Source organism: Panthera pardus, unplaced genomic scaffold (genome assembly GCF_024362965.1).
Source record: "Panthera pardus isolate Hobbes unplaced genomic scaffold, ASM2436296v1 HiC_scaffold_17, whole genome shotgun sequence".
In the NCBI taxonomy this organism is placed as follows: Eukaryota; Metazoa; Chordata; class Mammalia; order Carnivora; family Felidae; genus Panthera; species Panthera pardus.
In genome coordinates this window covers 70467115-70490347 of record NW_026526732.1, presented here as the reverse complement: position 1 = coordinate 70490347, position 23233 = coordinate 70467115, and the positions used below count along the sequence as shown (strand labels likewise).

The window sequence follows — 23233 nt, the reverse complement described above, 5'->3', positions numbered from 1 at the left end:
TTTGTATCCTTTGGATAAATACCTAGTTGTGCAATTGCTAGGTCATAGGGTAGCTCTATTTTTTAATTTTTTCATGAACCTCCATAATGTTTTCCAGAGTGGATGCACCAGTTTGCATTCCCATCAACAGTGCAAAACTGTTCCCTTTTCTCCACATCCTTGCCAACATCTGTTGTTTCCTGAGTTGTTGATTTTATCCTTTCTGATAGGTGTGAGGTGGTATCTCATTGTGGTTTTGGTCTGTATTTCCCTGATGATGGGTGGTGTTGGGCATTTTTTTATATGTCTATTAGCTATCTGGATGCCTTTTTTGGAAAAGGGTCTGTTCATATCTTTTGCCAATTTCTTCACTGGATTATTTTTTGGGGGGCAGGGTTTGAGTTTGATCATTTCTTTATTTTGGATAGTAACCCTTTATCTGATATGTCATTTGCAATTATCTTCTTCCATTTTGTCAGTTGCCTTTTTAGTTTTGTTGATTGTTTCCTTTGCTATGCAGAAGCTTTTTATCTTGATGAGGTCCCAGTAGTTCATTTTTGCTTTTGTTTCCCTTGCCTCTGGAAACATGTCTAGTAAGAATTTGCTGTGGCTGAGGTCAAATGTTTTCTCCTCCAGGATTTTGCTGGTTTCCTGTCTTACATTTAGGTCTTTCATCTATTTTAAGTTTCTTTTTGTGTATGTTATAAGAAGGTGGTCCAGGTTCATTCTTCTACATGTTGCTATCCAGTTTCCCCAACACCACTTGCTGAAGGGGCTTTCTTTTTCCCATTAGATATTCTTTCCTACTTTGTCAGAGATTAGTTGGTCATACATTTGTAGGTCCATTTCTGGGTTCTCTATTCTGTTCCATTGATCTATGTGTCTGCTTTTGTGCCAGTACCATTCTGTCTTGATGATTACATCTTTGTGTAATACAACTTGAAGTCCAGAATTGTGATGCCTCCAGCTTTGGTTTTTGTATTATAGCCAAACATCACTTTGGCTATTCAGGGTCTTTCCTGGTTCTGTACAAATTTTAAATTATTTGTTCTAGTTCTGTGAAGAATGCTGGTGTTATTTTGATAGAGATTGCACTGAATGTGTAGATGGTAGATAGCTTTGGGTAGTATCAACATTTTAACCATATTTGTTCTTCCAATCCATGAGCGTGGAATGTTTTTCTGTTTCTTTGTGTCTTCTTCAATTTCTTTCATAAGCTTTCTATAGTTTTCAGTGCACAGACATTTTGCCTCCTTGGTTAGGTTTTATTCCTAGGTATTTTTATGGTTTTTGGTGCAACTGTAAATGGGATTGATTCCTTGATTTCTCTTTCTGCTACTTCATTATTGGTGTATAGAAATGCAACCGGTTTCTGTATATTGATTTTATATTCTGTGACTTTGCTTAATTCATGGGTCAGTTCTAGCAGTTGTTTGGTGGAATCTTTTCAGTTTTCCATATAGAGTATCATGGCATCTGTGAAGAATGAAAGTTTGACTTCTTCCTTGGCAATTTGGATGCCTTTTATCTTTTTGTTGTCTGATTGCGGAAGCTAGGACTTCCGGTACTATGTTGAACAACAGTGGTGAGAGTAGACATCCCTGTTGTGTTCCTGACCTTACCGGGAAAGCTCTCATTTTTTTCCCCATTGAGGATGATATTAGCTGTGGGTCTTTCATATATGGCCTTAATGATGTTGAGGTATGTTCCTTCTAGCTCTACTTTCTTGAGGGTATATTTTATCAAGAAAGGATGCTGTATTTTGTCAAATGCTTTCTGCATTTATTGAGAGGATCATGTGGTTCTCATCCTTTCTTTTATTAATGTGATGTATCACGTTGATTGATTTGCAGATATCTTTTCAACACTAACTAAATCTCATTAACATTATCTCCATCATGTTAATAGGAAAAACAGGTCTGCAGAACAGTGACATTTTATGATTAAAAACACATTTATTTAAATGGTTGAATTGCCTCCATTTGAATATTGTCCACTGCTTCCATAATAATAGCAGAAGTTTTTCACAGATGCTTTTTAATAGGTAACCTCTGCTATATCTCTACTAAGAGCATAGAACCTTGAATAAAAACGGCTTGATTTGATATGTGCTAATTGCTTATCAGAAATTACTCATTTGTAGCCTATCACTGCTAAAATTACTTCCATGGAGAAAAATGGGCAATTTTGGTAGGTTTGTTAATGCCACTAGGCCACTAGTGTTACATTTAGTATTCTAAAAATTGTCATGGTCTGAGTCAGCGCTGATCCAGAGGCCTCCTATGTTTACCCAAAGAGGAAGGTACAGAGAGAATCTGGCCCCAAATGTATAATCAAATGCAATAAAATTGCTTTACTATATTATTGGGGTTTTTTAAGTTTATTTACTTATTTTGAGAGAGACAGAGACAGCGTGAGCAGGGGAGCAGCAGAAACAGAGGGAGAGAGAGAGAATCCTAAGCAGGCTCTGCACCATTCCAGAAGCCCCAGAGTGGGGCTCGAACCCACAAACGCATGAGATCATGACCTGAGCCAAAACCAAAAGTCAGACTCCTAACCAACTGAGCCACTTAGGCATCCCACTCTGTTATTAGAGGCTACATTTTGTATCCAACTCTGTGGTGTAATGGTGCCATATTTTGTCTTGAATAAGACTCAAAATACTTTACAGTTAATTGGTCCTATTTAGGGTTGAAATAATCCACTGAGGAACACCAAGTGGGTGGTAGTTTGATGACTGGGAGGGTAGAGCCAGCAAAATAACTGCATGAACATCCCAAAGCTCCAGGGCTGGGATGGTTGGGCTGGGCAGAGAGGAGCCAGGACTGCTGCCTACACAGGTCTCCTTTTGCAGGCTCAGAGGTATAGGGAAAACACAGCCCCCCCCCTGGCTTGAGTAGAGGCACAGGGCTGAGGTGAATGGCTCTGGAGAAGGAACACCACAAGGGCAAAGACAGGGTAAGGTAAAATGAAACATTGATGCACTATGATGAGAACAGTGGGTTGAAATGATTTACATTTCCCTTCTCTGTCACCATTCTTATAATTTCCATTTGGCTTGTGTAACTGGAAAGTCCAGGGGCACTGCCTGGCCCAGACTCTGATGATATGGTTTCTGACTCTCTCACAGCTCCGTTTTCCACTTTGCTGTTCTCATACTCAAGCAGGTGCTATTGCTGTGAAGGGAAAGGTGGTCATCAGCAGCTTCAGGCTCACCTAGTCCTTACTGTGCAACATTTCTAGAGAGGGACAACAACACTTTCTCTCTTCCACAGTCCATACATCAAACATTTAAACAGCCCTCCTGGGTCATGTACCCATGCCATGGACCCATCATTTAGGAAAGGGAGATAAAAACCATGACTGGCACATTCCTATCTTGAAAGAAAGAGGGGCGTTGGGCAAACAAAAACAACCAATGTCTGGGGTGCCTGGGTGGCTCAGTGGGTTAAGCGTCTGACTCTTGATTTCAGGTCAAGTCATGATCTCACGGTTCATGGGATCGAGACCCATGTTGGGCTCTGTGCTGACAGCACAGAGCCTGCTTGAGATTCTCTCTCTTCCTCTCTCTCTCTCTCTCAAAATAAATAAATAAACTTTTAAAAAGTTTTAATAAAAAAAATAGCCAGTGTCCACCACAGTTTCCTCAAGGCACTTCTCTTGAGCTGGGATATGTGTAATTCTGATATGAGCTAAGTTTTTTGAAAGACCTTCTTGAAGAGGAGCGGCTCTTAGTTTATGTGGACAGTCCAGGCACAGTGTCATATTCAGTCTGCTTGTGTCCAACCAAATACCTATTCCCTTCTGCCTATTCTTTTCCGAGGTTCACAATATCACACCCCCCCCCCCCCCCGAGGATAGTACTCCTAAAATGTGCTAGTGTGTGTGTGACAGGGAATCTTGAGTGCCAACATAAATGCTTGCAATTAATTTCTTCATCAGTAGGGAAATATTGATAATTTCTGAGCCTGGGGTGAAATTACTGGATTTTTTACTTTTGAGAGATCAGTCAGCAAGCAGTGTGCAGGACAGATTAGGAGCAGAGACAGGTGGTGAGGGAACGAGGTTGAAGACTCTTATAGTAGTCTAGGCAGGATGGCAGGGGCCTGAATGGAGATGGGAAAAGACAAGGGGATAGAACTAATGATAGTTTGAGAGGGAAACTCTCAGTTCTTGGAAACTGACTTGATGTTTGTTAGCAACAGAGAAGGATGTAAAAATTTAAAAACAATATAATTTCTCAAGTTTTGAAATTCAGAAAAAGAGGAAGGAGATTTGCATTTGATGTACAGCGGGTGATTGGAAATGTGCGTCTGGGATTCAGGACAGAGGTTAGAGCTGGAGAGGAAATAAGCTGAAATAATAGGAATAAGGAGATTATATCCAAAAGACTGTAGAGAAATAAAGGATGGCAAACAGCACTCAGTCAGTCATTCATTCCAGAAACCTAGGAGTCATCCTTGATCCCTCCCTCCCCCTCACTTCCCTGCATTCATCTTTTCAGTCACATTTGACAATTCTGTGCTCAACATTTATATTGGATCCGTGTTTCTCTGCCCTTCCTCTCTTTCCACCTTAGTCCTGGCTATAGACTCCTGCCTGGGCTTCTGCAAGTGCAGTGACTCCTTAAAGTTTTCTTTGCTTCCACTCATTCCTACCTCCAGTCTATGTTCACATGGCAGTAAGATGATTTTCTTAAATGTGAATTGTTTCATGTCACTCTGCTGTTCAAGACCCCTCAATGGCTTCCCACTGAGATTGGAGTGCAGTTCAAGCATCCTGTCATGGTCTACGACACCTTGCATAACCTGGCCCTCACTCTTCTCCCAAACTTGATATCATTCTTCCCTTCACTCGCCATCTTTCCATCATACTCATCTCTTAGTTTCTCAAACATGTCAAGTTCTCTACCAGTTCTGCTGTAAACTCCTTCACCAACCCTAGCCTTGCTTCTTCTCCTTACCTTCCATCTCTCAGCTTATCTCTTCCCACTCCCTTAATTGTCCCAAGAACACAAAGTTTTGTGGGGTTTTTTTTTAATTGCCTAAAGAGTCATGTTTCAAGAACACACCCCTCCATGACCACCTCACTCTTTCTTCCCAGCAGCACAGCATGTTGCTGAACAGGAACAAGGTGAATATTCAGAAACCTCTTTAGAGGCCAAGGGGTAGGGAACCCTTGGGCCCAATCCATTACCTACTGCCTGTAAAAATCACCATACTTTCCCTTTTAAAAATGTGTTCTAGTTTTAAAGAATATAAAGCTAAAAATTGAATTTATGTAAAAAAAAAAACCCAGGGTATCAAAGAATTCTTTACTTGACAAAAGGACCCATCTCGAGGTTTCTTAAAATATTGATTTTTTCCTAATATATTCAAAGCTTGTAATTTTATTTTCCACAATTCAGTTCACACAAGTTTTCAAGGGTACAGCAATTACAGAAGATAAAGCATGCTTGTATTATTCTGTGTCATAGATGGCAAAATTGAGTCACAAAGGCTTGCTGAGAATGACAAAGGTGCAATAATAGAGTCAAGGTTAGCAACCAGAGAACTATTAGCATTGAATCTTTGCTCAAATCAAAGACTAATTCCATCTCCCAATACTTTCCTCTTCAAATATAGATTACACTCCTGCCATTGTTTTCTAACACCTGCAGCAGACTTGAGTATAAAAATCTTGGTGATTTTTTTGTATAGCACTGATAGGGGATTCCCAGATACCGGTTATTTCATTCCTTAGAGCCCCTCTTAGCCCACGATACTGGTTGTGTTGAGTTGCCTGCACCGAGGCTATTTTTGATAATACACGTGTGTTTTATCCAGTGAGCAATCAGGCGGAGAGGCAGCGCTGGGACAGTTAACTTACATTTTAGTGTAATTTCAAAATGTGAATAACAAGTTCTTTTTTTAAATAAAAAAGGAAATGAAATTAAAAACAAGACTTCAATTTAATCTGGGAGACTTGAAATGGCAAGTTTGCCCCTTGTCAATTTCGTTCTGGTTCACCAAGTCTCAACTATCACAGGCAGCAGGGCAAATGAAGAAGAGAGTGTCGCTCGACCCTTGACCTCCTTGCATTTGTGGGTAATCTGGACTCCAATGTTATTTTAAAGGGTTTTTATATTCATAGATTTCTGCTTATGTTAACAAAGTTTTTATAGATATAGATCTGTTTGATGCTAACCAGAAAGCATCTGATTACCGTAGAGGTAATTTACAGGAAAGAAAAAACATCCCAAATTCTTACATACTTATGTAAGTATACACAAATAAAATTAAGATCTGGGACCAACCCTGTCTATACACAGCATCATCATATTGTGATTCCAGTGTAAAAATTAAAGCTAGTCCTTACTCAAAAACATTTTAACATTAAGACAGGCTAACCAGCTTGACTATACATTTCACCTTGTCTATCCTCCCGTGTGCACCAGGACAAGGGTGATAAATCCTACTTAGGCAACTGTTGTGAAGGAAATTGAAGGCCATGTAAATCCAGGGTTTATATTAACTGCCAGGAGCTTAAACGCCAACAGTCAGTACCTACTTAGAAGCCTATGTGTTCCACATCGTTCTCAAAAACTAGAAGGGAAAAATGCAAAATCACACTTTCAGCCCATAGAAATCATAGATTGGTCCTAAAAATGTTTTTAGTGCTAACATGGAAAAATAAAATGGTTTTTGACCAAAACATTCAGTTTTGCCTTTAAAAAATTTAAGTAATTCTAAATGGAAACACAATTTTTCCTTAAAATGTTCACATCTTGGGGTAGGAACAATAATAATTACTGTTATTTGAGGTAAACACTAGACCAGTACTTCATATATATTATTTGCTTAATCTTTAAAACAACCCCACAAAGTAGTATGTTTTATTATCTCTTCTTTACAGATGAATGAACTCAGAGGGGTTAGGTATGACCAGCATTCTATAGCTAGTAAGTGGCCAGTTCAATATTCAAATCCTGCCTTCTATGATTTCACACCAGTTCTCTTGGAAATGGAGTTCCAGTATCGTGGCAGGAGAAATTACATTGCTTTTATTTTTACCTTCATGGCCCAAATCTGTATCTTTATTAGTCTTCTTTAAATAAAGATGGTCAGCTCTGACATTTGACTTTACCCTAAAAATGGCCATCTTACATGGCCATGCCATTTTGTTGACATTCAGTTACACTTGACCTTGACTTGGTCTTCCTTCTTTCTTCCTATGGACCCATTTGAACTCATACAAACTAGTTCTATCCTGTCCTTTTTTACCTCACTCAAGAGTTTTCTAACATGCCACCTACGAAAGGTATAGCAGACTTATATCCATGTACACACATTGGGTTATTTACAATGAATGAATTTTTAGGTAAAGTTTGTACTAAATTATAATATACTTATTGTAAAGGGCACAAACCGTAAGTTCACACCTCAACGAATTTTTACAATGTGAACACACCCATGTAACCAGCACCCATATCAAGAAACATAGTATTATCAAACTCATGGTATTTCAAATGCTGAAGGGGACATTCCTATTTCAAAATTTATGTAAATAATCTTTTTGTAAAGGTAAGAATGCATTTGAAATGTGTTTCATTATGCCCCACTTTATGTTTTATGCATTTTGATTTTCATACCTTGTGTTTTCTTAAACCCATGATACATTTAAAGAGAACCTATGTTGAACAATATAAACACCAAGATATGAACACTTCTCCCATCCCAACCCTGGATCAAAAACTCAGCACCATATAATCCTTGAACTGCTTTCTTCTGGTTATTAAATTAAATGCGGTCTTTTTACAATATACATCTAGTAAAGACACGTCTGTTTTGAATTTTTAAAATTTGCTTATCTTCAAGAAGCAACTCCTCTATGAGGGTTTTTCTTTTTTGCTTACCAGTGGATCCTAGTTTCATACTGGGAGAAAGAAGTTTCCAGTAAAAGCTGATATAATATATAGATATTATATATAGATATATTATATATGTGTATATTATATATAGATATAATATATATGGTATACATATTTATGATGGTATGTGTATATATGATGTAATATTATATACACATATATGTGATGCAATATATGTATACATAAGTGATATCTGTATATGATATATATATGATATACACCATATATCATATATATATATCATATATATATTGCATATATATATAGCTGACCCTTGAATAATACTGCAGTTAGGGACACCAAACCCCTGTGCAATAAAAAATCCATGTATAACTGTTGACTTCCCAGAAACTTAACTATAAATAGCCTACTGTTGACCAGAAGCCTTACCAGTGACATAAAGAATTGATTAACACATATTTTGTATGTTATGTGTATTGTATACTGTATTTTTAAATACAGTATATTTAGTGTATTACTGGGATAGGAAATTTTTAAATAAAGCAAGATAGAAAAAGAAAATGTTATTAAGAAAATGATAAGGAAAAGAAAATACATTTACAACACTGTACTTTAAAAAAATCCATGTATAAATGACTCGCAGCTCAAACCTGTGTTATTCAAGGGTCGTCTCTGTATATATATCACATTTTCTTTATCCATTCATCTGCCAGTGGACTTGCCAGCCACATCTTGGCTATAGTAAATAATGCTGCAATGAACACGGGAGGTGCAATGAACATGGGAGGTGCAGATGTCTCTTCCAGGTAATGATTTTATTTCCTTCAGATACATACCCAGAAGTAGAATTACTGGATTATATGATAATTCTATTTTTAATTTTTTGAGGAAACCTCATACTGCTTTTCATCGTGGTTACACCAACTTACATTCCCATCAACAGTGCAGAAGTGTTCTCTTTTCTCCACATCCTCACCAATATTTGTTATCTTTTATTCCCTGGTGGTTTTCATGCTCTTCAGCGTCTATAGACTGCTCCAGGATTGGGCCATCCCACAACATAAAATTATGGTGGGAAAGTAAAATTATAAAATCATTAAATTTTAGGGTTCCAAAGAAACTTAGACATCATTTTTCATGGGAAGAGCATGCAGGCCAGGGGTAAGGGGTTAAGTGATTTGGGCTCTACCATCCAGTAACGTAGTCATGAAGCTAGAGTGAGAAGACAGCAGTCTGAGGCTCAGCTTAGAGTTTATATAATACTTCCATTCTCTATCTCTAACTTAAAATCAAATTATATTGTGTTTAGAGTTACTTTTTTTTGCATTAGATTTATTTTGTGCACAAAGCAAAAATTGAGAAAGTATGGACATGAAGAACATAATTTAATATTTTAGTTTATTTCTTTGAAGTCTTTTTGTGTTTTGTACATATGTTATTTTGTACATATTGCTATTTATATGTGATTTTATATCCTGCTTAAAATGTGGTTTTTTAAAATCATGCTATGGTAAGCTTGGTTTTACGGTTAACAATAAGCTCCTAGTGAAAGTAGTTTCATGTTGAAACCAAGTTTATCAATGCTATAAAAGCTACAGTGGTTGCTAAGAGAAATTGATACTTTGTTCCCATAGGAACTATCATTTTAAAATACAGAATCTCTAGATTCAAAAGATAGAAAACTTAAGTTTGGGATGGGAAATATTTTACCCTTCCTAGAAAAATGTGAAAATTACTATCCTTTGATTGAAAAGCATGGTCATTTGGTTGCAATCTCCTGAGTGTTCTAGGTGGGTATTTCTCTCTCAGCTTTCCTTGTGTTGGAGGTGATTCAGGGTGATCATGATAGGAGAGTAAGGGAAATGAAACTAACTAATGGTCAGCCACTCCTAGAACAGAGAAGTTGTTAGAAAAAGCAAGCCTGCACCTTGCATTCGATAATATCTAAACTGGTGTTTAGGTGCCCTTATTAGAGAAGGGAACAAAGGGAAGAGATTTTTATATCAAGTTGCTCTATAGCATTTAGGCACCAGTATGACTTTTACATCCAGGCATTGTCTCTTAACTTTAAGTTAAAGATAATGATTTTGAGTGAGTGGAAAAATAGTTCTACCTAATTCTGCTCTGAAACCAAGGATGAGAATGAGATGGAATTGAGAACAACTGTAAATGTAAACTCAGCGGCAAACAGTTCCTGGATGGGCACTATTCCCTGAATCCCTCTCTGAGTAGCACTTGTCTATGATACTATGGGCAGTGGCTCAACTGCCTTACCTACTGTCTGACTTCTCCATTCCTCTACTGGTGTGTTCTACATCACACACACACAGACACACACACACACACACACACACACACACACACACAAACACTCCCATGGTTGTCTCAGTGTCTGCTTCTGAAATTATATAAGCTAAAACATATTGAAAGATTCTGAGAATAAAATCTACTGAGTGGTATTATGAACTGGAATTACCACTGGAGCAGATGCATACAAACACATTTAATTAGTCCTTGTGACGGATGCTATGTTGTTTGGCCCCCACTCCTTCCCCTTAAAGACCTACTGCCCCAGCTTTTGGGAGTACTATTGGCAGACAGCCCTCACCAGGGGTACCACTATTTAGGATTAGTTTTGGCTGAAGATAGCTACTTCCCTCAAGGTCACACCTCCTTCCTGGGTTGGCTCCCATCCAATGACAGATCCAAGTGGGAGTTTAATGGCCTGGCTCTCTCAATTCATTTGGAGAGCTCCGAAGGGTCACCTCATTTTCAGAACTCCCTGCCAGTTCAGGTGAGGCATTTCATTGAGACCACACCAAGGCTTGACTTCTCCTTCTGCCCCACGCTGCTCCTTCCTGTTTCTCCGATGATCCCAGCAACATTCCCTAAGAAACCTCCCACCTGCTAATCTCCATCTCAGAGTTCATTTCCCTGGAAACTCAACCTGTGACAGAATTGAGGAGCACCTACTGTGCACTAGACAGTATTCTGAGGGATACAGTGAAGACCAAATAAGCTTTCTGCCTTTGCATTTTATTTGGAAGGAGCTCACATTCTAGAGCAAGAGTCAGTAAACTTTTTCTGTAAAAGGCCAGAGAGTAAATACTTTAGGCTTTGTGGGTCATATGGTCTCAGTCACAGCTATTCAGCTCTGCCACTGTACCATAAAAGCAGCCTTAGAAATATATAAATGATTGGACAGGGCTGTTTACCAATAAAACTTTATTTACAAAATAAGAGGTGGGTTGGATTTGGCCCATGGGCTATAATTTGCTGACCCCTGTTCTAGAGAGCAAGGCACAAGAAAACCAATAATTAAGCAAGAAAAATCTCAGGCAGTAATAGTACAATAAAAGAAATAAATTAGGGTGATATGATAAAGAAGCACTATTATTGCTTTATAAATTTAAATTATTTTTTGATAAGTAATATATTCATATGAATCAAAACCCAAAAGGATCGAAAGAGTATTCATTTGCAAGTATATGTCCTGATTCACTTTGACCCCCGATAGAAATAAATTTATTTACCACTTTTGTGTTTCTTTTCAACATAAGCAATTACAAATACATATCCTTATATACATCCTTATCCCTCCTTTCACGAAATAGTTAGCATATGATGTGTCTTGTTTTGCACCTTACTGTTACTCACTTAGTATGTCCTGGAGATCGCAGAGATCATCTCCATTTGTTTTTCTATATCTGAGTACTATTCCCTAATATGTGTATGATGGTTTATTTAACCAATTCTCTATTGTATTAGGGTTCTCCAGAGAAACAAAACCAATAGGGAGAGAGAGAGAGAGAGAGAGAGAGAGAGAGAGAGAGAGAGTGTGTGTGTGTGTGTGTGTGTGTGTGTGTGTGTGTGTGTAGGAACTGGCTGATATGATTTTGGAGGCTGACAAAGTCCCAAGATCTGCAGAGTAAGTTGGCAAGCTGCAGACCCAGGAGAGCTGATGGTGTAGTTCCAATCTGAAGGCTGGCAGCCTGAGAGCCAGAAAGAGCAGATATTTCAGTATCAGTTCAAAGGCAGGGAAAAGCTGATTGTCTCTTATTGCAAGGTGGGGAGGGCTGAGGAGGGTCAGCCTTTTTGTTCTTTTCAGGCCTTCAACTAACTGGATGAGGCCCATGCACAATAGGGAGGGCAATCTGCTTTACTCAGTCTGCCGATTTTTTTTTAACATAGCCTTCACACCCAGTGTGGAGCCCAATGCAGGGCCTGAACTCATGACCCTGAGATCATGACCTGAGCTGAGATCAAGAGTTGGATGCTTAACCAGCTGAGCCACACAGGCACCCCTTAGTTTACCAATTTAAATGTTAATCTCATCCAAAAACACCCTCACAGAAACACCCAGAATAATGATTGACTAAGTATCTGGGCATTCTGTGACCCAGTCAAGCTGACACATAAAATTAACCATCACATGCTCTTGAGTTGTTTCCAAATTTTTGCTATTTCTGCAATAATACTGCAGTGGGTGACCTTGTATATATATTGTTTCATAGTGTGCAGATGTATGGATCTGTAGGATGAAGTCCCAGAAGTGGGATCACTGGGTCCAAGCAAGTAACTTTGGTAGGGATTGCCATGTTGCCATCCATGAGATTTATTCTAATTTGCAGTCCTAGCATATGCAACTGATTGTTTCCCCACAGCCCTGGCAACAATTATATTATCAAACTTTGAGAAATGTTTGCCAATTTGAAGTGGTATCATCATGTAGCTTTGATCTGAATTTTCTGTGTGTGAGATTGCACGGTTTTTGGTGTGTTAAAGAACCATTTGTATTGCTTTCTTGGTGAATTTTATGTTCACATCTTTTGTTCAGTTTCTGTTGGGCTTTTGGACTTCTCTCAATTTGTTAAGACTCACTCAACATTGAAGGGCTTGACCCACTATGATTTAGATTGCAAGTATTTTCTTAGTTTGTCAGTTGTATTTTGTGCTAATGTTGCTTTTGTATCAATTTGCATCAATCTTTTCTTTTATGGTTTCTGGTTTTTGAACCCTGACTAGGAAGACTTTTGAGGGGTCTTTCAGATGGGGTGCTCAGGGGTGATAAGGCCACCCTAATTATTTGCTTGTGTGCTGGGGAAACATTTGGGGGCAAGGTAGTAGCTGTGGAAAATCAGAATGTAGATAATTCAACCCAAATGAGAAAGAACACTAAAAATAAGTTTTGATCCATTGTAAACATTTAAAAAGTAAGGTAAAACAAATAATATCAGAGAATCACACATAATAAAAGTAATTATATTGATTCCAGACTTAAGACACATAATCTTTTGGGGGGGGGGAAAGTTTAGAGTTTGTAATAATTTCTCCATCTGAACCAGAAATGCACAGATTTGATGTGTTTTCATAAATACAGCTTGACTAATTTAAAATTGATTTTAAAATCTTGCTGTTTCATCTTCATAAATTGAAAAGCAGGTTTGCTTATCCTGGTAGCCTTTTATGGTACTTGAATAGTGGTCTGACTACTTTTAGAAATGAATAATGGATTAAAAGTACACTTTGCAGCTTACATTAGTTACTTTTGTAATGCAAAATAGAAGCATGATAATGTACTATTCAGCATGCTTTAATATGATTTATACATACACTACACAGCATAAGTAATTCATTATGCCCTTCACAGTGCATTTCCTGGGCACAGAAGCTCATGTTTACCAGTATTTCATCTCATAATCAGGTTGTCTAACGGAGGGGGTCTGCGACTATGAGTGGGGATTCCACACTCCACTCGCACCCTGACTCCTTCAATGACCTTAGGCAATATTCTTCTGGGTCTGGGCCTAGGTGCTTATAAAAAAATGAATGGATAATACCTTATGGATCCAACTCAGAGGAAGGGACTGTGGACTAATAACTTTAAGGCTGTAAACAGCTTTGAAGTCTGGAATTAAATAGGCTTCATGGTATGATTATTATTATTCCAGGAATTATCATACTTTGGAAATAACACTCTACGATGGTCATTTAATAAGGCAGCAGTTCATCGCTCTGCATCTGAGAAGAAATCATCTATTGCTTCATAAATAGCACCTTGTCACACACTGTATTTTTCTATTTGCAAAGTGTAGATTTACTGAATAGCATAGGTGATGGCCCTCAACATCAGCTGCCTTTAAAACCAATTGCATTCCATTTTTAGAATGAACATGTACAGATTGATTGAAGCTAGTGAGTTGGAGGTGGGGGAGTGGTTCTGAGAAGCAGACCTTGCCCTAACATTTGTGGGGCCTGGGGCAAGAGTACAAATGGAGGCCCACATACCATATGTTTAAATATTTAAATGGTATAGATCAAGCTAACAGACTGTTAAATAAAATATGTTCTATCCTCTTTCCTCCACAAATATATCTTCATAATGACCTGGAAGGCCAGGTTTGAATTTTAGATTTCTCTGAAGGTCTCTGAAAACTTATAAATCACATTTCTCTTTTTTCTCCCCTATTGCCTGGTGTCAGTATGATAGGAACCAGTAACAATCACCAGACCAGAATTTGAACACACACGTCCTTAAGGTATGTTTCAAACTCTGTACCTATTTATGATATGCAAATCGTGTTTCTTTTTTGATAACGCTGATGACTGTCTCTATGAAAATGGGAATCCATTAGAATAACTGAAACCTCTAAAATAGTGAGATTTGTGCCTGTGAAAAATGCTTTGACACAACATGATTCCTTTACCAATCTAGATTTTGACCTGGTCTATTTAAATTCTGCTGGGAACATAATTTTCACATCAAACTTCCATTGTAAATTGTAGGATGAGTAAAATATGCAGGTTTTGCATAGAAATATTATTATTATTATTATTATTATTATTATTATTATTATTATTGTTTGCCTGACACATAAACTGTTACTTCAGATTCGAAGGAATCTTCTTGGTCAAATAGATCTAATATGGGGGATGATATAATAGAAAAATTTATATCCTTAGAGAATGCACCTTAAGCAGTTTTATTTTATAGCTGATATTTTTATTTTTGCTTGGGTATACGATTCTTGTTTATCAAGACTCCACTTTCTTTGTTAAAATGTAAAATGCATGTTGGGCAAATGCTCCAGGGCAATTTGCATAAAAAGTGATGACAAAGAGCAATTAGTACTTCATTATTATGCAGTGAAATGCTACTTTGCTCAAAAGTGACTGTAGTTTCTCCCCCCCCCCCCCAACCCCCTTATAAATCTGGTACAGCATTGTTCTAAAAATAGTACATAAGAACCCTCTGTTTATAAATCAGTGTCTTTGACTTTCCTGTAGAAATCCGGGGGGGGGGGGGGGAATGCAAGCACTAAATAAAGTTATTACCCCAGATCTTTATAATGAAAAACAAGCACCAGAATTCTGTTAGATAAGACAGGTCAGAAGATTTTAATGTCTCCTCAGATTAGTGCCATATCTTATTTTACCCCTTGGGATCAGCTTTCAAAGCAGGCTCAGATCATACATTGATAGCAACATCCCCCTTCCCCCCAACACACATACTGCCTCACATGCACACTCAGAAAAGGGTCATGCCACACACCACTACACTGCAGAGAACAAACAGTCCCAAGGTATCTCTAGTTAGGAAGGCTTGATTTTTGAGTACAGATTTCATTACCATGAAATTCCTTTAGGGCAAAAAAAGAATTGCATCAAAGAAGCAGTGTGGGGAGGCAGACTTTGTAAATATTCGCCCCATCACCTGTGTTACCAGGCTCTGCCTCTCTTTAATTTGGCAGGAAAAGCTCTTTTTTTTTCTCTTGTTGAGCCAACATATTATCTAAAACTCTAGAAGCCAAAATGTGCCAACACTCTGTGTGTGTGTGTGTGTGTGTGTGTGTGTGTGTGTGTGTGTGCGTGAGAGAGAGAGAGAGAGAGAGAGAGAGAGAGAGAGAGAGAACCTAGTAATTGGATACTGGCAGAGTGAGAAGGAGACATGAGAAACTATAAAACCTTTGGAAAATGACCTCATGAGGCTGGAGATGTTCATGGATTACAGCATTTCTCTTTGGAAGTCCCCAAGCAGACTTGGGGAGGAGGGAGGAAAAAGGGATAGAGGTGGGAGGTTGGTAGATACTACACTGCCTTATTTTTGGTTCTCCCTCTACCTGACCCTCTGTGGCCCAGACCAGATCAATGAAATTCCCACAACCACAATCCTGGCTGGCATGGCTCCAAGAAGGCTAACCTAACCTGCTTTGCTTGCATCCTAAGGGGTCTGTCAATCCTAGGAGGCTGGGATCAGCCTCATTACCTGCAATTTAGGCTCAGGGGCTCAGGGCTGTGTGGCGGGTCTCAGAGAGTGAAGGAGTGGGGATAGACACTTAGGCACATGCTTTATGAGCATAAGTAACTCGGACAGTGAAATACCCTTCACCCAGATTTTACTTACTCTCTCCTTTGTTCTTGTTCACCTCAGGCCACCAGTGAAAAGACTATAGGGTCATATAACTCATACCATTTCAAGGATTCATTGTCTAACTGCAGGTAATGTATGATCATTTTATATACTGCCACATATTCATTATTCATACAATTTTCTATTAATTTTTAATGCATCCAAGTTCCTAGTTATTTAACATATAATGCAATTGGCCAGACGTCTTCATAAAGCTATGAAAAGTGGCTCTGAGGTACTCTTCCATAGCATCTCAATCTATTAACCAGCTGATGAGACAGTACTGCTCTTAACCATGGGCAAGATCCCTGCCTTGGGTCACCACACCACAGAAGTCCTCATGATTTGGATGACATTACTTGAAGTCCCCAGCTGCAATGCTATTTCGGTTTCAGTGTCCAAGTCAGATCTCATTTCTCCCCTTTAGGGCAATGTGCTTCTCTCTAGCCAGCCTATGAGGTTGACCAGATATCTACAGGAGCTCCAGAACTCATGCTTATGTATTTTCTTGAAGCCAAAGTGGGGCCTAATTCAGGAGAGTAGCTTGGTCAGCATTTGTTCCCACTGACCCTGGGCAGCAAGTTATTTCTTTTGTAATATTGCATGACATCGGACCACTAGAATGGTGCTGACATGCTGATTTGGAGTAACTCTCGTTCACAGGGGATGAAGGAGATAAGAATGTTCACATCAGGCAATAAATACCATTATTTTAAATCTTCATCAGTAACATGGGTTCATTTTCCAATAAAATTATTGATACACATATGGACCTGCGAAATACATTTGCCTAGGGCTCACACTCCCCAGGGATAGCCTTATCCTAGGGAACCACTGTAGGTTCTTGAACAAGGACTGATGTGGACTGAGTATTTAGAAAAGGAGATGCTGGTGCTGGAGAAGAGCAGGGAGAGGGCTGTGGCGTCCGCAAGGCTAAGAGGAGTCAGTGCAGAGAAGTGAAAGCACTCTAGATTAAGTACTTCATTTCCCTTAGGAGTCTCCTAGCTCTATTTGTTTGGGATTCTAATGTGGCCTGAGGCAATAAGGGCCTTGATGTGATGCTGCTGGAACCTACAGTGGAAAGAAGTGAAGAAATATTTTAATGTAATGCCAGCGCAGGTAAAAATGATAGTGTGTGTGTAACTATGTGTCAGGTGTCATTCTGAGCACTTTGCACACTTGGGCTTTTTCAGTCCTCATGTCAATCTTTATTATTCACATTCTCCAGGTGAGGAAACAGAATTAGAGAAAGTTGAATAACTGGCCAAGGTGACATGCTACTGTTATTGGCAAATTGTAGAGGATCTGAAGATGTGGGAGGGATCACAGGTTTCTCCATGTGTTCAAGGCTGGAGGTCAGGGAACACAATTTGGGTGGTTTTGTGGTTTGTTTGCTTGCTTTGTTTTGTTTTCTCACTGGTTATGGCAGTGAGGGCATTGGGACAATGAGTGTCTAAGTATCTGTGATAGTGAGTCACCAGCATAGAAATGTCCTGCAGAGATTTGGAAATACCCCCAGAGATCAGATGAGAGGTTGGCCTGGAGATTGTGGATGTGGAATCATCAGAGATGAGGGGTACAGTTATGTGAATGGGAGAGGTGACTAACCTCCAGGATACAGTGGGCAGAATTTCTTAAGAGAACCAGCTTGGGAGGGAGAGCTCTGTGGGCAAGACTCCAGCATCAACTCAGCAACTAAAATCCCCAGCCACTTTTGAAGAACTGTTCTATTATATAGTTTGGTCAGCAGCTCAGCTCCATATTTTCACCCACCACAATGTTCAGATCAATACTCTCGGTCCTCATGATTTACTGAACCTGAATTTCTCTAACTGCTCCATTAACTCTTTGGAAAGGTTTCTCCCTTTGTTAGCACTGGATCATGATTTTCCATAAAATTTGCCCTTGAGCAAGCAACTCTCTCATCATTCTCGCTAGGGAAATTGTCTTGCTCCTGCCCCACCCCCCAACTCTCCAGCCTTCTTCGCTTTCTTTAGAACTTTGTTTCATGAACCTCCATTTTGCCTGCTAATTAGTGTTTTTGAATATACACTTGCTATTGAGCTTGGAATCTATGGGGGTTTCTCTGAAACCAGTTTGTGACTTCCAAATTCTTTGTGTCAGTTAATATTTCCCTAACTTGGTTATTAACTTTGGATCTTATTGTTTCTATGTTTTGGTGCTAACGGGCTTGGCGCCATGGCCCCAGTCTCTGCGTGCCCTGTCCTATGCTCACGTTCATACTGTTGTTTCCCTTCATCCTGGGCACACAGGGGTCTGGTGGCCAAACAGCCCATAATAAAAGGTGAATTCACTCACAGTGTGCCCCTTTGTTCCAGAGACTATTTTGCCCCTCTGATCCTCACTTCAGCATCATGGAAAAGCATTTGCCAAGCCCCTAATTGCCAGAGTGCTGCACTAAGCACTCCACAAAGAGCTCCACCACCACGGTAGGGCCAAGTGTGACAGAGTCAGGCCTGGATGTAGGAGGAAATTGCTATGGCTGTGGCCCTTGGACACAGAGTCTTGCAATTTGACAGAAAAAAATGATGTCTTCCCAGGTATGCCCAGCAATGCTGAGATACCTGACTTGGGCTGGGGGCATGGAAGCAGCAGTATATATGCCGCAGTGGGGATGGTGTAGACAGATACCCCAGAAAAGAGGAAGGGGGAGCAAGCTGTTTTTTCCTCAGGAAGCCTGAAGGGTAAGCTCCTGAGAGGAATCTACAGCATCAGCAAGTGTCACCCTCCTCAACAGTTTGCCAGGGAGGGGACAAACATCAAAGTCCCTATAAGTCATAGCATTTGGACAAGTATTGGCCTATTGGAGCAGATAATCCATCTGGGGAGGACACAAACATAAATAAGAGTATAACACAGAATCACATAAAAGGCACAAACAAATGAAGAAGTGACACACATGAAGAGCAAGGGATGTTTTGTGTATGGAGGGGGAGAGGGGTGCTGAAGCCATACAATTGACAGTGTTGTGTGGATTAAATGGGTGCTACAGTGCTTAGAGCAGTCCTGGGTCCTTAGTGAGTGGTATGTATGAGCCTGTTGAGTGGATGAATGGAGAATCAAGTTCAAGTTGGGAAAGTTGGAGAAATATCAAATCAAGGTAAGTGGATTCCTCCTTCCTACACCAGATTGGCTGGCACAGCCCTGGATTCATAGTTCAGGATTAGAGAAGGTTTAGCTGCACAGAATGTCCTTGAAAGTCTGTCTTTCAATGATACAGGAACATGATTCATCTTCAGATATGTGCCCCTGTGTGGTGTGGTACACTGAAATGCAAATAATTCTCTTAGGATAATTCCTAAAGGTGGAGAAAGGGAAGGGGGGGATCCCCATTTTCTTTGCTTTGCTCCAGACCCTGGAAACCTAACTCTAAAGGTAATGACCATTGGGCCCAGCTATGTATAAATAATGATACCTTAAAAGGATGTTTAAAGTAGAAATTTTATGAAGGGCAAAGAATTTGTTTAAAAAGCTTGACTTTGCCCTGTCCTAGGATTGCACAAAGGTGCAGATATTTATGTCAGGCCTCAGTCTCTCCTCACACAGGAATTGCTGGAAGCCTTGCTGCTCCTGTCCAATATTCAGATATGCCCATGTTGTTCTTGTCTCTGGCTTGTCTGCCTGTTTTTGTGGACATTTGCTTCTTGACTCTCCTCATTGCTACCAGAGAGTTCTTGGTCTTTGCTTGCTTAATTGTGAGCTGGAGCAGGATGCTTTGGCTCTCTAAATTCCTAACCTGGGCCCTCTTAGTGTGTGGTTTCTCTGGCATTTGTATTCTTTCCCATACTGTGGCCACCGGAGGGCAGTTTTAATGCCCCTCAGGAACTACTTGGATCAGATTTCTGGATGGGCCAGCCTTGAAATACTTTCTGTATTGTGTTAGGAAACATTCCCCAGGCAACAGGAGTTTAGGGAATTACCATTTACTACTCAGTGGCCAATGACAGATGATTTCCAGGACCCCAAACTCTCCTCTGACGGGTAGAGCTCCACTGTGGTTCACAAGAATTCCTGGTCTCCAACTTCAGTCACTTAGAGAAATTTGAGAAGGTCATGCTCATCTGGGATCACAGAATGGGGGGATCCTGTTCAGCCCTGTGGCAGATACTCTACAAACATCTGTCAAGTTTATTGACCAGTTTGTCTCTGCCCTCAGACAAACATGAGTTTTGGAAAGGTAGAGGTGTGTGGGGTTTGTGTGTGGTTTCTGACGGGAAGATTACCCTACGGATTTTCTAATTCCTTCCTCTGTGCCTTGTTGAATATCAGAGCCCTTTCTCTGCTATCACCAATACATGTATGTAACTTTTCTGGCTTAAAATTCACCTCTCTAAAGTTTTCCCTAATTAATTCAAACATGCTCTGATGACTTTTGTATTTTTTTTTTAATTTTAAAATTTGGTTAATACGTTTTTTGGTACTTTAAAATTTCCTATGTATTGTGTAGTATGATGTTTATCACACAATAAACATGCAACTAATGGATGTGACTTAATTAGTGATATACCCAATACACATTATTGATGACACCAGTGAGCCATAAGACTAAACAAGTAATTTTGTGAAGCAAACCATTTTATCCAAGGAATGACAGGGAAAGGGGAAGACTAACTCTGTTAGTTCTCCTTAGTGTTAGATGTGTGAAAAGTGGCATATTAATATAGCACTTGCCTAGAAATAGATATTGGTAGGAAGATCACAATGATTTTGTAGAAAAATACTACCACATCTGCTAAATCCTTTCTTTGGAATCTCCTTTTGCTCTCTAATATGCAATATCTATCCCTTTTAAGCTCTCAATTACCTGAAAGGAAGCTTCATGCCCAGGGTGTAAGGGCATTTGCTAACAATAATTGCTTGAGAATAAATATGAGATAAGAAAATGTACTGGAAAGGACACTATTCACCTCCACGAAGGGCCAGTTTTTGCAGAACATTGGCAGGAATGATGCTCTGAGGGCAAGACCCGTATATTAATCATACGTGGAGTACCAACAACCAATTCAATGCCTTGCTCAGAGATGTGCATGGAATAAATGAATGGATATTTTAATTAGCTTGGGTGTCATCTTTTTGGTGCCTATGAGTGTAATATATAGAGCATGATCTCATTAAAACAGAAGAGAATGATTAAGCCAGAATGAATTTTGTGCTGTTATTTTTTAAAATGCCATAACTTAGCTGTATAAGTGGTAACAATTTTAAATTTGCATTGTTGGATTTTTGGTAAAAATAGTATAACAATAATAGTACTAGCATGTATGTGTATATATCACTTATGGATGAGGTTCTGCTTTTAATTGAATTAATTCTAACAGTAATCCTATGAACAGATATTCTCATTTTATAAATGGGGAAGCTGAGGCACAGAGAAGTTGTGATTTTTCCAAAGCTAAGTGACAGAGGTGTGACCTGAAGCCTGGCAACATAGTTCAAGAATCCATGCTATTAGCCAGTAATTTATATAGCCTCCCATGCTGGTGAGAATCTGTCCAAACCAAGTACTGATAGGGACTGGTTCCGTGCCCAGGAATAAAATAAATGTTTCGTCCTTTATCAATTAGGCACATCAACAGTATGATGGTGATAAGTTGGAAAGGATCAGGGACTCCCAAAGTACTTGTTAAAGTCATTTTAAAAAAATATGAAGAACATCAAAAAGAGAAAGGAACAATGGTTGTTTATAACCTGCCAAATTATTAATGTAGGACAATGTACATCTTGTTCCTGGTTGCAGATAAAAATCCTAGCTAATGGACAAAGAAGACTTGAGCTCCAGGAGGAGCTTAAATGGTAATCCTCCTAGAAGATAATAACCTGGACACATTGTCCATTGTGGGTGAACTAAAATTATAGAATATGATCTTTGAATTAACCAGGAAGTGAATACATCTTCTTGAACTGATAAATTTCTGAGCTAAGGTAATCAGCAAGATGGGGCAAAGAGACCATTAGAGGTGCCACTTTCACATTTCATAGGTGAGAGAGAATGCCCTTCCCTTGAGCATGTGAGAAAAATGTAGTTTTGATAAAGAACAAGATGTTTTGCAATGCATTTCAGTTAAGTTTTATTAAAGTGTTCCAAGGAATAAATATCTATAAAAGTTATAGGAAAATCTGGAAAGGATTTCATCCTGCAAAATTGTGTGTAGATAAGTTTTAGCACATCCTATCATTTAATGGGAGAAATTGCAAGTATTATAGATGTTATTTTTGATTTTTTAATTCTCCAAGTTGTTTCTGATACCTTTTAATTTCAGTTTTAATAGCCATAAGCCTTTTTGAAATAATAATACTGTCAGCTCTCAGGTGTATGCGTTAAAGGGAATGGCAAACTTGAAACAAATAAAATAATCCTTTCCACTGTGCTACGGCCGAGACCTCACTCTTGGAGTTAAATAACTGACAAGGGATTAATGTCTGTGGTTTAAGGAGTCAGTGGTGTAGTGTGTTGTTGGGCTTGGGTGGTGGGGCAGGGTAGTGTCTGGGGCTTTCTTGCATTTGACCACAGTTTCTCCTGTTGGTCCTGTTAGTGAGATACCAGTTTGTTTTGGATATGTTCCCTCCCCTAGAGTGTGCCATTGTAATACTGTTGTAAAAAGCATTTTTTCTTCATGGAATTCCTTATTAGTCATTTCTTTGGTTGACACATTAAAAACAACAACAACATAATGGTAACTCTGATGTGGTGTGATGGACGCTTTACATGCAGACTCTGGATCAGGACTGAGGCACTCATTCCCCCAGCTGCTGGGAATGATGGTGGACAGCTTGCAGCTGAGTAGTAACCCTTCCAGCAATTGCCTTTGGATAAAGAGCTGTTTTACCACTTCCTGGGGACAGTCTGTACCTGATGACTGACAGGTGGTGATACAAAGGCCCTGCCTCCTGGCTTTGCTTGGGACAACTCTGCAGGCTCATCCAGCTTAAGAGTGTCCTTGTGGGATCAGTTG

At 39.3% G+C, this 23233-nt stretch overlaps 1 long non-coding RNA gene across 1 annotated transcript in view; it reads left to right on the top strand.

Annotated features, from left to right (window-relative positions):
• The window catches only part of LOC109263415 (uncharacterized), a 146650-nt gene that overhangs the window by 15396 nt on the left and 108021 nt on the right, over positions 1-23233 (top strand). Inside the window, exon 3 of the long non-coding RNA XR_008422958.1 lies at positions 14332-14388. This is a non-coding gene — a long non-coding RNA (uncharacterized LOC109263415). The remainder of the gene's footprint in view (positions 1-14331; positions 14389-23233) is intronic.